Raw genomic sequence first — 13,564 nt, forward strand, 5'->3', positions numbered from 1 at the left:
CCCTGGGGCAACCCTGGGGTATGAGGGGAGATTGTGCAGTACCCACTTGCCTCCTGTTTAGCTCGAGTCCCTTCCCGTTTCAAGAGGGAGGAGGAAGGACAGGACATTTGACCACTGTCAGTACTTTTAAACAAACAGCCTATGCTCCACTGTGTGTAAACACGTTGCTGTTGCGTCTCCTTAGGACGGTGAGTTCTCTGAATAGCGTTGTGACTAAAGCTGTAAAAAGACTGCCAGGTACTTTGCTAAGGAAGAGGACTTAAATTGCAGGTCAAGTTCCAGAAGAAAAAGAAGGTGGAGGGTGCTAGACGTTTCCATTCTTCCAAAGTTCAAGGGGCAAGGAACAGAAGTGTTTCATATACATTACCGTGCGGTAAATCATTCTCTACTTTGATTATCAAAGGCTGGTCTACTAACACTGTACTTTTCAAGGCACGGAAACAGGGACAGAATTTCTGGTAAAAATACATCCAAAGGCACTCTTTCAATGGGTTGTTTGTTTTCCAAATGGTGGACCGGCCAGCAAGGTCTACATGCACACATAGCTACAGAGTTACAACTTTTACTTTCACTGCTTTGAAAAACAATGGCTGCTTCTTGTGTGTATAAATATCTCTGTGCTTATCTGAGTGTTTCCTTAAAGTTTACAGTCTTACGATCAGACCTCACTCCTCCGCTGACACTGGTGCCGAGTTTCTCCTGGGAAAATGGGCAAAATGGCCATAATCATTCTGGGGGTAAAAAGTAGACAGTCTCCTCTTGTAGATTGTTGAGAAAATGTTTGGCAGAGAAGTTAAAACAAATACCTAAAAACTTTATACGCCTCTGTGAATCTAATAAAAAAAAAATCGTTTTTTTCCTTCCCCATTTCTCCACCCGCTTTCTCTTTTCCCTCCTCCAGACAGTTTCCTAAATTTTGAAGGGTCCTTTCCTCCCAAAGCCATGAAACAGTGTGGCTGTCTACGTGCAGGCACTGTTTGAGGGCAGGTGCAGAACAATGCTATCATCTCTCTTTAATCTTTCTCAAAAATTAGGATATGTTTTCATGTAGAAAACCCTGGAAAGCTGAGGTCTAGCCAATGGCTTCAGAAGTTTACTTAATTCAAATGGAATCTCAATGTTTTCTATGCTGTAGGCACATAAATGCACTCTCATGCAAAAGTGCACCCAAATGCACAGCGAAATGACCTCTTTCTGACTAACGGCTTAACAAATATGTTAAAAATACGATCTGAAGGGTGGTGCACAGAAAAGGCGGGGGTGGGGTGGGGTGGGTAGAGCTTTGTTTGTTTGAACCTGGAGGTCAAAAGGTCAAAGATTCAGATCTGAAGGAGAAAAAACAATGAATACCAGAGTGGGTAAGACAAGACGTGGTAGAGAAGAGTCACCGTGGAACAGAATTCAAACCTGCGTCCTCAAAGATAAAAGCTTCTGACTGCTTCTACCAAGTCCATTTGGAAGCAGGAGGGCTGCACCTCATTTGGGTGATTTTTTCTTTTGATTTTAATTTGTAGGTCACCGCCCTTTCTGGATACCAATGCTTCCGTGCAGAGTGCTTGTGGGTGTGCCCTGAATGCTGTCCAAGTGACCCCCAAATGTAGAGAGCTCCAAGAATTCAAATTAAACTGCAATCTGTAATTTAGCATCCACAGACTGTAAGATGGTAGGAGGAAAACTGTGTAGCCGGAGAATGAATCTGCTCTCCATTTTTAACAGTTGAAACTTTTTTTTAATTCCTTGAGGGAGGAAGAGCCTTCAAGCCCTGAGCTGCACAGAGAGAAATGGGAGCTTGTGCCTTTGCCTGGTTCTTGGAGATCAGAGGCTGGTGCTGGTTTGGCGGGGGGGTGGGGGGTGGGTGGGCAGTGGGGGTGAAGGGGGAGGATGGGCCAAGAGGGAGAACACTGTGATGTGCATTCCAGACGCTTGCTTTGTTCCCCTTTAAGTCAACTTGCAAGTTGCAAAGGTGACTGGAAGATATTGGAAAATTCATTACTAACGTTAACACAGCATCCCAGATACCTGGTTGTTTAAAAAGGGAATGAACTATAAAATACAGCTGGATGTTTGCTGTGAAGGAGTTTTGCCCTGCCGTATGGTAGCCATGACCCGAGCGGTCCCAGAAAGCCTGGTTGGAAGATGTCAGCAACCAACTGAAGCTTCAGAAGGTTAGCTTTCTAGCAAGCATAGAATAATTTAGAGTGACTTGAACTTACTTTATATTTGATTCTGTAATGAAAATTACCCTCACTCTTCCCTATGACCTCCTCAGCAGGAAGTGTAGGGAGCATCGTTCTCATTCTAGTGGTCCTCCTGTCCCTTGCCTTGAGCAAGGACACTGACAAGTGTCCTGTCCTGATAGCACCTCCTTATGGCAGTCAGCTCTGAAATAAAGCCACAAGATTAATCCTCTAAAGGCATAGTAGTGGCTCACTCTGAAAGACAAGAAAGTGCTAATGCTTGGGGAGAAAATCTAATTCCATTTCAGGAGACAATTTGGCAATATTTTTTATTGTTGATCTGAATGTATTAGGAATTTTTGACTTAGAGAGAGGGTAAAAATAAATTGCTACCTCATTATCCTTCGCTTTTCTTTGTATCTACCAACATTATCTAATGCTGCCACAATTATAGTATTCCTAAATAGATGAAATTGCATTTAATCATTTGGAGACAGAAAAAATAATCCTGTTATACCTAAGCTTTTAGTGCCCATTTTTTTGTTCTTGGTCTAGAGAAAATATAGACTTTATAAAATTAAAAATTACTAAGCAAAGTTTCTCCATCCAGTTAGAAAATGGGCTTAATAAAGATACATGGGCATTTTATAGCCTGCTTTTAAAGGCTTCTGCTTCAGGGATCTAATTGCATGTAGTATGTATACTGAAATTACCAGATTGTTCCCCTGGGGCCTGATTTCCAGTGGGTGGAGATCATTACTCAGCAAAAAAGTACCCCGAGTTCTCACTGCCTAAAAGTTCTTCACATCTGAAAACTGCACTGCCCCACATCTGTGTCTTCCCATGAATTTGCACACGGACCTATATCTGCAGCTCCTACTCCCTGGGAATGGTACACTGGTTATCCAGGGAGAAAAAAGAGAACCGGTGAATAAAACAGACTAAAGGGGCAAGAATCTTTCTGGCCGTGTTTTCTAGACTGTGCCCACAGAGAGGAAGTAAGAGTGCATTTTAACATGTCTTCATCTGATGGCCACTGCCCCACGCCCCGGGAGGCTCCACTCTGTGGCACTGGCTTTGGGCGGTTTTCAGTCTACCACTTCGGTAACCTTGTGCTAATCAGATGGAGGAGTCACTGCTGGGTTGGTACTGTTATATGGGTCTCATTCACAAGGAGGTCAGGAAGGAGGGCAGCACAAAAAAAGTCTGCAGGATAATGTAACATCACTAGGAAGGAATTCTTGGCTATTCTGGAAAGGATGAAAAAACACACTCATACTATGCAGGTGATTTCAAACTATTCTCAAATGTAGCTTCCTGGGATGGGGCAGGGAATGGACGGACACTCAAAAGCAAACCTTTTTATCCACTTTATCAAAGCAGTCTACCAAAGGAGAGACAGATAATAAGCACAGAGGATCAGGAAAGCCACAGAGATCAGTTTCCTAATAAGAATAGAAACTATAATGTATATAAAGCTGCACATATTTGCTCTTACTTGATGATGAAACAAATAGCACTTTGTGGCAATTCTCTATCAATATATCCTCTTTGCACGACTCTCTTCCATGCATGTCATGATACGCTGGCCCTGGTAATTCTGATTTCTTAGGGCCGGTCTTCCTGCACGTGGGTCTTTCTCCTTAAGCTCAACACAGACTCAGAAGAACCAGAATCCTATCACCTGACAATCCGAGGAACCCAAAGCAGCAGAATCAAGTAGGAAACAGAGAAAGCCATGACCTTCAAATAAACATGATACAAACAAGCTTACTGTCTTCTACCAGGGCTCGCAATTCTTGGAACGTCTAAAGGCTAAAAAAGCTGGAGTGAGATGTGTAGGTTGAAAACTAAGGAACCCGATAAAAATGTAATCGATGACGGTGAACATATAAACCCGGGAAACTTAGAGCATTGTCCTTAACACCCTGACAGTAATTCAAAGTCAGAATGTCTAGTATCAAAACAGCGATTTAATTTCTAGATCTCAAGGTAGTTCGATGCCTTGGATATCACAAGGGTCCTTTCAGATACTGAGGAGAAAGATTCTAAACATGGACATGATAGAGTTCAGTGAGTGCCAAAAATAAATGCCTTTTTCTGTAATTAATAAAAACTTCTGAAACAGAAAAAACTGTATAATGTGCCAAAAGGAAGGAGAAAACGTCCCTTTTTCTAGCTTCTTTTCACGTGTTTTTCTTTGTGGATTTATAGTGTAAGAAATGAGGAATGTGTCATCATCAGTTTCCAAGGGCTTCGTTATTTCTCCTTGCCAGAACATTCAAGAAAATTCAGCATGATTTCAAGGCAAATGGCATTTCATCCCATAATACCAAATTTGCCTTATCTTTGCTATATAAATAAATGCTTCTTAAAATGGCCTCAATTTGAAGAAAAAAAAATACAAAGGAAGATATTTTCAAAGTGAAATATACATCCACAAAAAAGGTTGCCTTTTTTTTTTTTAAATCTCTACTTGATGTGACAGCTCTCACAGGCATTTGATTAGCTGATTTTTAGTGTGTGGGGAACAGTTCACAGTTCAAACACTGTATAAGCTACGAGTGAGGTAGGATGTGTGTGTTTCTCCCCCAAGGAAACATTGTTCCAGTATGATAAGAAGAATCACTTGAATTAAAACCACATCACTGTGGTTGTGTTTTGAAATTTTAAGGCAGTAAATCATGCATTAAGAATTAATAACTGGCTTAGCCCCAGTGACTTCTACCCAACACAATTAATTAGTTTCTCTGCTAGACAGAACGATTTGGAAAAATGAATTTAAAAAGGGAGTCACAACTTAGACCCTCCCTCTTGTATTCTAGCATTAAAATAGGAGTGAAGATACCAGGTATCAAATTTAAATGGATGCTCTTGAATAAAACAGTATAATTTTATTTCCTCAGTTTCAAATGTTCATCATGAACAATGATAGGATATTCTATTGACAGCTCAGGAAAAAGAGGTGGTTTTAAAAATGTGTTAACAACCTTGAAACAGCTTAGTAAACTTTGTGCGTTCACTAGAAGATTTAATGACCGATATTGCCACTTTATATTAATTTGGGGGGAAGAGGGAGGTAAGAGGTTACTACGTAAACTGAGTATGAAGGTGCCAGTGTATTTATTATATCTCGTATCTCATATACCGCATGAGACTTGGACACTGAGGGAGGTCAACCTATTGAGAGAATCGTAACAGCATAGAGTCATCATATGTAGAACATAAGAAATCCTATCACAGCTTACTCAGAAAATCTTTTAACCATCAAGAACTGTATACAAAGATCAAGTTAGTGGCAATCATGAAAGATGCTAAGAGCCAGTTAGTTACCTTTGAGAACACAGTCCCGAAGAGTCACCGATTACCTATGACCAGACTGAAAAGGAGAAGCAGCGACCATGTGTGAGCGTGCGTGTGGGTGCGTGCAGGCGTGTGCGAGTGCATACATAAGGAAGGGGTATATGTTAGTGAAAGGAATACCCTCCGGGTTCCAGCAGTGTACTGACGTTTTTCTGACAAAGATCAAACAGTCCCAGCAATAAATTAAGTGTCCGTATTTTTACTAAAGGCCCACTAACCACATGAGACTGATTATGGGGTTGTTTACTCTGTTTCCCCTTAAAAATACTGCCTCCAACACCTTAGTGCCTTGATTTTTAATGGAGAATTCTGTGGAGAGAAAACACCCCTTTCTAGGTCTAGGATTTTATGGCTAAAAGCTAGGATGATTTATGTACGGAATCTTTCATTAGGTAAAAAAAAAGTTTCAATAAGATCTCAGAAAACAAGTTTTCATCTAGGTATGCTTTAAGGGGATTTATCTTATTGTCACAACAATTCAGACAAAGTTAACTTTCTAAGGATGTGTCAGTCAACAGTAAAATTACCTTTATACAGGAGAGTCAACCTGAATATGGGCCAAAACCCACTAAAAGGAATTATGTCTTATTTATTTTTTAAAAGTTTATTGATTTATTTGAGGGGGGAAGGGCACCAAGAGGGAGAGAGAGAGAGCGAGAGCGAGAGAGAGAGAGAATCCCAAGAAGGCTCTGCACTGTCAGCACAGAGCCTGACACATGGCTTGGAACTCACAAACTGTGAGATCATGACCTACGCGAAATCAAGAGTCGGATGCTCAAATGACTGAGCCACCCAAGCACCCTAGGAATTGTTTTAAAAATAGGTGGCCAGGGGGCACCTGGGTGGCTCAGTTGGTTGAGTGTCTGACTCTTGATTTCGGCTCAGGTCATGACCTCACGGTTTGATAGTGTGAGCCCCACATCAGACTCTATGCTGAAAGTGTGGAGCTGTTTGGGATTCTCTTCTTCCTCTCTTTGCCCCTCCCCTACTCACTCTCTCTCTCTCTTTCAAAATACATAAAATAAACTTTAAAAAAAAAAGTGGCCAGATACCCATTTCAATAGACTGACCAAAACTCAAGTTAAAAAAAAAAAAATGGCAAGAATGATATAAGAGTTCAAAAGATAAAACATTATTCCCGGTTGCCTACATTAGCCTTACTTAAGCACTCAGATTTGTAAAACTGAGAACTCCCGGTCAAGACACTGTGATATCATCTCATCCAAACATTCTGAACCGCGGAGACGCATGTGTTTGAGTGAATTATTTCTAGCCCACAATCCGCTGCCCACTCCTGGGTTTTTGACAGTCTTAATCATTAAGGTATCTGTGTGGAGATATGGAAATGTCTAGATCGCAAAGGGTCAGAGTACAGAGTTCATGGTGGGGAGGGCGCACCTCCCCCCAACTTCTTGCTCATTCTACTGTCACTAATCGGATGCAATGATATTAATGGCCCAGTAATTGGGAGTCTGCAGCACTGAAGTGGAAAACATCCATCTGAGGCAGAGTTCATCTCTGGGTGGTAAGACTTCACTAGTGACTGAATTAATGTTTGCTGACAGTTTAGAATATAGCCCTGCGGATGAGAGAATGTGCCCCTCTCCATGGCACACGCGTTTAGATGGACGTGACCTTATTTGCTTTGACCATCTAGAGACCGCTGGTAACCCCAATAAAGTGCCCTGTCTGAGTCTGCCCTACACCTGAACCTTATTCCATTCAGGGAACACGTTCTATACTCTGGGAATCCAGAGCAATTTTCCACATGTTTGCTTCAATAAAAGAATACCTTCGTCTCTTGGTTCAACATCAGGAACAATGAGACTAGGCTATTTCACTGATGCAAAAAGCTGTTTTCAAAGCAGAGCTGTTGTTAGTAACACACAGCCTGGCTCCCTCCGTAATGTAATCAATTATGTTTCTTCCAGAGGTGCTGCACACCCACCCATCCACCCACCCTCCATCCGTCTGTCCGTCCGTCCATCCGTCCACACTGCAGCACTTGTACTTGACTACGGAAATTTAAAGTCTCGTTGCCTCTATTTGTATATTTGAGAAATTAAAAATTTTTGTAATTTTACTATTTAGCAACTTTCCATTGAGGGGCACAGCGGCACAGTCTGATTTGATTAACAAATGGAACTGACGGGGCGCCTGGGTGGCTCAGTCGGTTAAGCGTCCCACTCTTGATTTTGGCTCAGGTCATGGTCTCACGGTCTGTGGGATCGAGCCCCGTGTCGGGCTCTGCGCTGACAGTGCAGAACGTGCTCGGGGCTCTCTCTCTCCCTCTCTCTGACCCTACCGTACTCAATGCGTATGCACTTGTGCTCTCAAAAGAAATAAACTTCTTAAAGAAAAGGAATGTTGTTGATTAAAAGATCTACAAACAAAGAGGCCACGTGGAAGAATTGACACACTGTTATTACAGCCACCTTTTCTCACTGGCCCTTCTTCCTTTCCTATTGCTCATGGGATGGTCTTTGTTCGACTCTGGGGCCTATGATGGAAGTTAGTTCTAGTCACACGACAGACCACAGGGCACAGGCCCTACACGTTTGAACAAGCACAGAGATCGTTCAGTATCTGGATCGTGCGAGCTTCTTGGTACCGCTATGTGCCGTGTGCACACATGCCCTCTCTCTACTGTCCCTGGGTATGTGGTGTGCACACAGGCATAGTCTCTTTACAGTGCGTGTGATGGCACGCGTACGTGTAAGACCTTTCCTCTCCCTAGGCGAGAGACCCAGGAGCACCGTCGCGGACCAATGACGCTGGTCTAAGGCCCCCCAGCCCTGGTCTGAGTTTGGACTCTGGCATTTCATGGCCTTGGGAACTGCCCATACCATTGAGGAAGTACTCATACTTTCCAACCTCTGGTTTTCTCATGGCGATAAACATTTCTCTGCCGCGTTGTTTCTGAGACTGCAAAGTGACACAGCATGTGAAGCCACAACGCTTTCCTTTATGCGACCAAACACCTGGCCAGGGATCTCAGAATTCGGGGAACAATTGTACGACTCCTAGGAACTGCACAGGTTTTCTCAAAGTGATTTTTTTTTTTTTTAATGCCTGTCTATGCCTCTTGGCTATTTTTAAAAGTGCTTTAGTTTGCTTTAAATTTTGATCTTCAAGGTGAATATTTAAAGGCTATTAAGAAACTCATTCTCTCTCATGCTTGTATTAGGTCTCCAGTATTACTCAGTTATTTATAAGGCTAAGTGAACTTTCAAAAAGCTATAAATACAGGTGTTAGATATTAACATGCATTTTATGAAACTGTAAAGGCAGTTTTATTCTGAGTGATTCCTAAAGAATTCCACTTTTCACATGGAATCTTCTCATCTGCTCTTGTTCTGCTTATTTTGCACATGAGGTTTTTCAGTGTCTACCACCCCCCCACCCCCACCCCCTTCAACGCCTTCCCATTGCTTTAAGAGTCGGTTGTCTTTTTCTTTCCTTAGTGGTTTTTGGGGGTAAGGAATAGTGTTCACAGGACTCTCTCTGTCTAGCTTAAATGAGATAACCTGTCACGCCTGCCCAGGTGACACCATTGGATGTGAACGGAGTCCCATTCCATGCTAGCCCTGTCCTTCTGCACCCTGGGGGATCCATCGGGATAATTATCCCAACGGCCATGACTCCATCAGTCCCATGAGCCCAAAGTTTCTCAGCACAATGTCCAGTTAAGCAGAAGCTGAGACTTTATTCCTCAAGTGCAAAGAACGTGAGCTTTGTTCGTCTGAAATCCAACAAGGAGTCTTACTGATACATTCTGGAAGAGCCTTCAGTACAGTCAGAAGACGATTTCACATTATGTTAAAAAATAATAGAAACAACACTTCTAATTATCAGGCTAATGAAATACCTTTCCCAGCCTGTCTCAGTGACAAGGCAGCCCTGACACCCTTCTCTCTAGGAGGATATTTATACCACGTTAGAATGTTGCCGAAATTATCAATAAAAACACAGCGTTTCCTTTGTGTGGCAGGGAACTGAGACAAAGCCCTGGCAAGGTTGGGGAAATGCAAGTAGAGAAACGATTCCATGGACAGAACAGTCCTCCCGCTCTGTCTCTTCTGGGTCTTACAGAGGATCTGCTAACAAGCTCAGGCAATTCCACCAACAGAAAGATACAGAAATGCATGTTTCTTCGGAAAGGAAGCCCAGAGACAAAAGAACTTTTATGACACTCCAACAAGACGAAGAGAAGAGATCTTATAATTAAGTTACGCAGCATTCCTGAAACTTGTAAACTCTCTGGAGTTTCATTTTATGGATGGTTTGCAAATAACTTATACTTTGCTAGCACATCTTCCCAGCCTGCTAGCTTGCAGGAAAGCCTGGCTTCGCCCTTGGGCTCCTGCCTCACACACTCTGCTCCAAGGAGACCCCATGGGTTGTACTTACTGGGAGCCAACCTTGGAAATGAGCACTTTATATAGATCATGCATTTCAATTCCTGTGACCCTGCGCAGGCAGATACAGTCAGCATCCCCAGTGCACAGATGAAGAGATTGGGGCAGAGGGTGGTTAAGTTACCCGCTGAAGGGCATTCAAGAACCCACATCTGTCTGACTCCAGACGCACACCCACCAAGCTGATCTGTCGCTCTACGTGGCATGTGTAGATAATCCTCCAGACACCCAAGGGTCTGATGGACAGTCTATTACAAAGATGACAGTTGTAGGGGCGCCTGGGTGGCTCAGTCGGTTGGGCGTCCAACTTCGGCTCAGGTCATGATCTCACAGTTCGTGGGTTCGAGCCCCGCGTCGGCCTCTGTGCTGACGGCTCAGAGCGTGGAGCCTACTTCGGATTCTGGTCTCCCCCTCTCTCTGCCCTTCCCCTGCTCACGCTCTGTGTCTCTCTGCCTCTCAATAATAAATAAACATTAAAAAAAATTTTTTAAAAAACAAAAAACAAAGATGACAGTTGTAGGTTAGAAATAAACGTGTTTAAATGCTGGAATTTGGCAATTATATACAAGGTATAAAGATAAATCCTCACCCCAAAGTCAGGGGCTTGAGTGACAGGCTGATACGATCATGTCACTAAACTTGATGGAAGCATAGCTTTTGCTACGTTTATCATATAAAATAATTCATGAAAGAAAACCCATAATTATTTTACACAGACCACACATTCTCACAGAGCTGAAAAGAAATCTACATGTACAAGGATATTCGAAAGTTCCCACAACTTTTGTGCTGGCGAAAGGTTACGGTACACCCAGTATATTTTAGTGTCAGCTGCCAGACCTACTATTCCCCGAAATAAAGAAGTATGTCGAAAACCCAAAGGGAAAACAAACCCAAAAGGAAGACAAATATAATGAATATAAATACAAATGTAATAAATGCAGGAAATGGAATCTGCTGTTCCCCTGCTTTGATTTCTTTAAGGATAGTATTCTGTTATATTTGTATGTAAGCATTTTGATTTATTTTGCAATTTTGCTCAGAAGTGAAGTCTATGCCTAAAAAATAGCAAGCAAAGCTGACTGTGGAGCCTTCCAATTTTATATGCTCTGATTTAAAAAAAAAAAAATTGCTTTAGAGAACTAAACCAATGGCCTAGGAAATGGTGACTCCTTCAGACTTGTCTACTGCTCCCTAAGGAAGACCTTCCCAAGGCAAAGAAAGGGAGAGGCAGCTTTGGGAAGGACCGCTGTGAGTATGGCAGGGTGGACGTTAAAGAACGACCTCTGATCAAACCATCGTTGGAAATGACGACTTTCAGACTATTCCACAAGTTCAAATCTTGGCTACGGATGTGAAGTAAAACATCATGAAAGTTACATAAGGCTAAACTGGGGCAGGGGTGGGGGTGGGGGGGGCTCGCACACGTGGTCTTTGTCACAGGGCTCTGCTGCGGCCACTGTTCACTTAAAAAGTATTAACACAGCGGCACTCACTCGTCATTCATGTCTGACTCACATAATTTTGGAGGTGGGGTGAGAACCTCTTTGTAGGTATTTTGCAAGGTCCTGTGCTGAGCCTGGATAACCAACCTGCGGAACCTTCATGAAGTCGGATGTGGCCTAGGGCCAGAAAACTGCTGACTCATTCGGCTCTGGGTTGTCGTCTCTAAAAAGAAATTGGAAGCCAAGCACAGAGAGTATCTACAAGAAAAGTCTAGAACACAAATATGGATGAAGGCTGAGAATACAGTTAGGGAGGTTTTCCTTCTGCATTAATTGGACTGTTTACCAACAAGATAGAGCTTCCCTTAAAAATGCACACTTGAGAACAGATGGTTATTTCACAAACTTTAAAAAATGTTAAAGGCAAAATAAAAGTAACTATAGGTTACACAAAATAACGCGTACTATGCTTTTAAGGCAATTGAGACTCGGAATGTAACTGGGGTGCCTGGGGGGTTTGGTCGGTGACGGGGGTCCAACTTCAGCTCAGGCCATGATCTCTCAGTTTTTGAGTTTGAGCCCTATGACAGGATCTGTGCTGACGGTTTGGAGCCTGGAGCCTGCTTCGGATTCTGTGTCTCCCTTTCTCCCCTCTACCATTTGTGGTCTCTCTCTCTCTCTCTCTCTCTCAAATTGAATAAAACATTAAAAAAAAAAAAAGAATATGAATGTGATAAAGAATAGGGGGCTTTTTCAGACCAAGTGGCAATAACACCCCCCTTTTGAGTCATTTAAGATTAGGAGATTTTTTGATGCAAATTAGGCCCAAGGCTAATTACTGAAATAGGTCACTTGAAAAAGTCAATTCTAAACATTTAGAAAACCCACATGTATCATTTTGCCACATGTCAAAGCAAATAATCATCTATGAGAAGAACTAATGAGGAAGCGTATCATTTTGTCACTTCCTAAGGGAATTTAGTGGATACTTGGTAGGTTTAAAAATACACATCCAATTAAGAATTAATATTTACTTCTAAAACTCCAAAGGGTGGTGACTACATTCTATATCCGGTAACACTGTAAATCAAATTAAGTGTCTTTAAAGAATTCATAGCAGATCCCGTCCATTTCCGTTGGAGGAAAGGCACGTGGACACGAGACCCTACCCTGGATGTGTGTTTCCAGCCCTAAGATGGTTTGGAACTGCAGCCCTCCATCATGGGCCATAACAACAACAATAAAGGAACATTCTAGAAAACAAATCAAAATTCAAAGAAATAAAGGGACTTTCTCCTTAAGCACAGGCGGCAGGACTGGAACCCAGGTCTCTGGGCTGCTGGTGCAGTGCTCCTGGAATCAGTTTACCTAGGGAATTAGCCAACACCTCAGGACCCCACGGGCAATCTGGACCCGTCCCCTCTGCGGTAACTCGACTCCCAACTATCCCTTTCCTTTTTCCTTCCCCTGAAAAGGAACCACACACAACGGTGATGGTGTTAACACTACTACTCTTAGTTATGAAGGTTCTGAGACGCTAAGATTTGGAGCTGAACACACTGTCCACATGACAGCATCTTCCACACCAACATTATTCACTGTCTCAAAGTGAACCGATGACCTGAAGTGTCAAAAATACATTTGTAAAGCTGAGTACTTTCCAGCCCGCTATCTTGACTGGTGCTATTTTAAGTCGAGTGGGACTCCTGGGTGTGTGAGTGATCGTTGGAGGTGGAAATCAGTGACTTCTAAAAATCCTGAAATTCTTGAAGAAGCCATGGAAAGTCAGCACGAACTTTTTAAACTATTTTAAAATGTGTGCCTCTCGTCTCTCACCTTCTTTCCTGGGAAAGCTGTCTATCCATGACCTCTGCTGTGGGGGTGGGATAAGAAATGAGCTTCTGGCTTTTCCCAAGTCTCTGCAGTGACTTTCTGTGTGTGCGACTCGACAGGAGTCCCTCAGCTGCCTAGTGAGGGACAGTCCCCCAGGTTGGCCTCTCAGCCCCAGGCCCTTTCCCCAGGACCCCCCACAACCACCCAGTGCCAGCGCTCAAACAGCCTCTCACGGGTTCCCACTGGAAACCCTTCACTCTATTTTAAGAAAGATTCTTTTATCCCAGGCTACCACGTGGTTTTATACAGCGAAACTTAACTCTGAGGC

At 42.9% G+C, this 13,564-nt stretch overlaps 1 protein-coding gene across 3 annotated transcripts in view; it reads right to left on the reverse strand.

Moving 5' to 3' along the window:
* The window catches only part of EFNB2 (ephrin B2), a 45,594-nt gene that overhangs the window by 6,690 nt on the left and 25,340 nt on the right, over nt 1-13,564 (reverse strand). The gene's annotated exons all lie outside the window — the stretch shown is intronic.

This window comes from Prionailurus viverrinus, chromosome A1 (genome assembly GCF_022837055.1).
Source record: "Prionailurus viverrinus isolate Anna chromosome A1, UM_Priviv_1.0, whole genome shotgun sequence".
Classification (NCBI taxonomy): domain Eukaryota; kingdom Metazoa; phylum Chordata; class Mammalia; order Carnivora; family Felidae; genus Prionailurus; species Prionailurus viverrinus.